Below are 5,602 nucleotides of genomic sequence, written 5' to 3' on the forward strand. Positions count from 1 at the left end.
TCAATCAAGTATTATGATGACATGCACAACATTTTTTATTAATTATTATTATTGTCATTTTGTATTGTGACTACATTATAATAATGTCATTTTAACTGCATTTTTGTGATGGAAACAATTATAGGAATATTTTTACACTTATACACTTGTTACTTAACATAGTCACACACAATAGTGAGAGAAAGTGAGGACAGTATGATTAATCAGGGCAGTATTATTGGGTCCCAAGGTGTCTGGAATATATTACTTCATGAGCTACTGATACTCCTCCAAGTTTTGTGTGAATAACGAATTTAAATTAATCAAAATTTTTATTATAAATGCTTTTAAAATAAGCAATATGAAAGGTAAAAGCAATAAAACTAATCAAAATTATTATTATCAAGCATCAATATAAATATTAAAATCAAGTCCCAGTTCATTCCTAATGGCTTCAATCCAGTCCTCACCTAAAGCTTCTGCTGCATCAGCATAACTGCCTCTTACAGCAATGAATGAGCTTAAGAACTTTTGACAGTGCTCCTCCACTTTAGGTAACTTCCTCTTAACTCTAAGGCTAGCCCTAAATTCACCTAAAAACTCTTCCATTGTACAAATCTCTTTGACCCCTTCACTAATGAGGCCAGCAGTGTATAATTTATTAGCAAGATTTAAAAGAGAAGATTTAGTTAGAGAAGTGAGAGTATCATAATGAGACACTAGCGTATCATCAATCACTTTCTTCACTTTGCTGACATCAACAGTAGCTGATGGACCTAATAGAGGTCAAAGGTCAGTATATACACACAGTATTATCACTTACTAGCTCCTCCAGTGGATGATACTGACGTTGATTCATGTACTACATTAGAGGAGGAGGGGGTAGTAGGATCTGATTAATATTAAATAAATAAACAATTGAAATGATTTATCTATTACTTGTTGCTGAAGGAGCAGTTTTCAGTGATCGATGAATAAATAATGAAACAGGATCAGCCACTCCATCCAGTGGTACAGAGTAATGCAGTGATGGTACAGCACCAGGTGAAGAAGCATAGACTGATATTAGACAAGATGGAGGAATAGGATCATTAGCCTCACCAAAATTGTCGATATCAGAGCGATACAACTATAAATACAAATTACATGTATAATACTTAGTGAATATCATATTTTCCCTACTTACTTTACAAGGCTCAAAATGTGATTGTATAGTCCAACCAGTGAATGGATACTTCTGTGGAGTATGATCAAGTTTCAACTCAATGGAATCTCTTAAATACTGAAAACTGAAGGGAACATGTGGTCCTATTTCAGCTTGTGAATGCTCCCGTTTAATGTACTGTATGAACAATATCAATCCACTGACATTCAAATGAATACACTTACTTCAACAAGAGCATTCAGATCTTTAGCAGCAGTGAATGTCACCAGATCCTCTACACCTTTCTCTTCATAATAAATCATTCCTGCATATTTCATCTTCTTCAGCACACTAGTGACAACTAGATCTGAAGAAATACCAGTACATGTAATTAATTTTAATGTGTAGTGCTTACTATTAGCATAATTTGAACTAGACTCTGTACAAAGTGTAGCAATAGCTGTTCCTTCTTGAGAAGGATCCTGCTGTGCTTCCTGTCCTCTGTCTCCTTCATTACCTTCTATTACTATCTGCCCTCCTCCTTCTAGCTGCACTAGTGCTGGCTGGCCTCCTTGCTGTACCATTGCTGGGTGGCCTCCTTCTTGCTGTACTGTTGCTGGCTGGCCTCCTTCTTGCTGTACTGCTGCTGGCTGGCCTCCTTGCTGTACCATTGCTGGCTGGCCTCCTTCTTGCTGTACCATTGCTGGCTGGCCTCCTTCTTGCTGTACCGTTGCTGGCTGGCCTCCTTCTTGCTGTACCGTTGCTGGCTGGCCTCCTTCTTGCTGTACCGTTGCTGGCTGGCCTCCTTGCTGTACCATTGCTGGCTGGCCTCCTTCTTGCTGTACCGTTGCTGGCTGGCTTCCTTCTTGCTGTACCATTGCTGGCTGGCTTCCTTCTTGCTGTACCGTTGCTGGCTGGCCTCCTTCTTGCTGTACTGCTGCTGGCTGGCCTCCTTGCTGTACCATTGCTGGCTGGCCTCCTTCTTGCTGTACCGTTGCTGGCTGGCCTCCTTGCTGTACCGTTGCTGGCTGGCCTCCTTGCTGTACCGTTGCTGGCTGGCCTCCTTCTTGCTGTACTGCTGCTGGCTGGCCTCCTTGCTGTACTGCTGCTGGCTGGCCTCCTTGCTGTACTGCTGCTGGCTGGCCTCCTTCTTGCTTTACTGTTGCTGGCTGGCCTCCTTCTTGCTGTACCGTTGCTGGCTGGCCTCCTTCTTGTTGCACTGCTGCTGACTGACCTGTGCCTGGCTGTGATATTGGTGTTAATGCTCCCCTTCCTCCTACAGCTGGTTGTTGTTGAATTGCTGCTCCTTGTTGCTGCTGACTTTGGCCTCCTCCTCCTCCATCTCCTCCTCCTTCATGGCCATTTTGTGAACCAATGCTGGCCATTGTCACCATAATCAATCCCAGTATGCACACCAAACAGAACTCTTTACGTTGAATGGATCCATACCAACTATTAGAGCTAAACTCTCCACCTTCAACTATGGAGAACTGGTAAGGAAGACTGGGTGTGCTCACGGGAGCTATGGCAAACTTGAGATGACGACTAAGACCTGGTCGTCCTGTTAAATCAACGCAGTGCTGTATTTCTAATATGAGCCGTTTGAGGAGAGGCTTTGAGAGTGATACTGCATACACAGCACTCACTAAGACAGTATTAGGAGGAAACTGGAACTCTCCGCCTACAAGAGCAACCACTGCTGCTTCTACTGTCTCAGAGGACAGTAAGCTCTCCTTTTGTACTCCAATCCTTAGACCATATTTCTCCCAATTCATCAGTTGAGGTTTGTCTCCTTGAATTAAGAACAGCTTCCTCTCTGCTACCTGGACATCACTCAGACAATCCAATTTATCTGTCAATTATACAAAATATATACAGTGAGTACACACACAATTGTATACACTCAGTCAGTCACACAATAATACTCTTACCCATTGAAGGGATCAGGTAATTAAATTGTAATCCAATGGAACTAGTCTCTTTGATGGATTGTTCCTCTAAGGATGTGACTCTCTCCTGTAGTTGTGACTTCTCCTTCATTAGTTTGGTTGCATACAATTCATTATCAGACACTTTAGCTCTAAGGTCTATAAATTAATAGAATATTAATAATTATTATTGATTGATGATGATACACTAACCAGCAATGATCTGTTTCTCATTCTGTGATTGTTCCTCTACTTGTGATGTCAGTTTGGCTACAGCTTTGTCTTTCTCAGAAATGTCAGTTTTGAGATTTTGATTGTCGTCTACACAATAAACATAATCCCTCATCTAATACATGCTGTGTGTATAGTTAACTAACCAATAATGATCTGTTTCTCCTTGAGATATTGTTCCTCCTTTTCTCCCAATAGTTCAGTTAAATCAGTAACTTTGACTTTAAGTTTCTCATAATCTTCTACATGAATAGAATTCTCTTTCATCTAATATTATGTACTGATGATACACTAACCAGTAATAGTCTGTTTCTCTTCAATCAACTTTTTCTGTTCTTGTCCCATATTTTCTAATACACAGCTCATAATATCGTTACTATCATAACCTTTAACTGAATAATAATATAAAAGAAGAGAGTAATCAGTATATGCATAATAACACAACAGAATATACAGATAATATATACACACCAAAGACTGGTTCAACCAATGTACAAACCATCAGATAATCATATTCAATATTATTTCTAGCTTATACAAATTTGCACTGCATGTACAGTAGCCCATAAATACATGTACTATGATTATTGCTAATCATACCATATATGGTAAGCAGAGCTCACTCTACATAAATCTCATTATTTCTAATGCATGGACAATTTGACCTATATTGAGTACAGGATACTATTTCCATACTCAACATTGTCTAATCCACTAGTATCATAATGTAAACCAGTACTAATACACACACTCATACTACCAATAACCACACAATACTACATAATAGTAATCAGTTAGTACAGTTAAAGTGTGTGTGTGTAGTATCCTATATACCTTGTTTATTGGACTCAACCAGTGCCTCCTGTAGTGATACTTTGTTCTCATGAGCTACTTGTAGGTCTTCATGTAAAGATTGTATATATCTCTGAAGCTTCATTTCCCTCTCTGTCGGATATTCCATTAGCTGATCCATCCACCATGATCTAGTCTTGCTGTACGATTGATACTTTTCTTGATAGTTCTTACTAGTGAGATCATTACCTTCCAGTACTGACTGTACTATCCACTCACCAGCTTCACTATGTACTGAGAAACAATAAGATACATTATATATTTATAAATAAATGTATTTAATTTATAAACTAATGGTATCATTTATAGTGGTTGTAAATACACACCCACACATACAGTGGTATTGTAGTGTGTACAGTATACAAAATGAATGGAAAATGTACGTCATATTAGGAACTGAAATTTACAAATAATGTACATACTATAAAAATGAGTGGTACATTATTTAATGTAATTATGTATTTAATGCTCATATCCTTACAATTGATTAATATTATCTTACCTAATTCAATTATCATTATTAGTCTATTAGTATCATCAATAAATGTAGCCATTGCTTGCTCCTTTCCTCCTCCAACATCTTTCCATTCAAGCTCTTCACATCCTCCAACAATTACTAGCCACACACAGTGTGGTGACATTGTGACTGCTGTGAGTGAGTGATGGTATCTACCAGTAACAGATTCAGGTAGAGGAATCTGTAGATAAAGAGAAGTATACAAGTAATTACTGATACATGATGCTTATACAGTTACTTATAAAAATGAGAAATTGTACCATTTCATAAGTAGATGATCGTTACATTTATTGTAATTGTAAAATCAATTCTAATCCTCACCATCAACAAACAAAATAAATATTTTATTTCACATCATGTGAAGAATAACAAAATATGCACAAATTTAACTCACAATATTAAGAATAGGAAATGTGTAAATAGCACACACACACACACACACACACACACACACACACACACACTCAAAGGTTGGTTGTAATGTGCAATTTTTAATCAAATGTGTGGGTGGTTCTATTGTATTGATCAGTGATAGTGTTATCTACTGAACACACTAACAGTTACTAATCTATCATCAATATACATCAGTACTAGTGTCATACTCTCAACTGACCTAACTATACACACACACACATCATTACAGTACTATACACACACATACCTTCCTACAACTGTACTGACCAGTAGTCATACTATCAAATAACAAACATTCATTAACTAGTTCATTATTATTATCCATTCCACCAATCACTACTAGTGTAGGTGAGGTAGAGTCACCACTGATAATAGCACTAGCATGATCAGCTCTCTCCATAGGCCACAGTCCCTCATTAGGTATTGCTCCTGGTTTCAGTATCTCCCAGTTCTAGATACATAATCAAATACTAATAATATCCTTCAGTGTAAATATGAATAATGGGTGTGGCTATACAAATAATGGGTGTGACATGT

This window comes from Amphimedon queenslandica, unplaced genomic scaffold, assembly GCF_000090795.2.
Source record: "Amphimedon queenslandica unplaced genomic scaffold, v1.1 AMPQUscaffold_13363, whole genome shotgun sequence".
NCBI classification, from domain to species: domain Eukaryota; kingdom Metazoa; phylum Porifera; class Demospongiae; order Haplosclerida; family Niphatidae; genus Amphimedon; species Amphimedon queenslandica.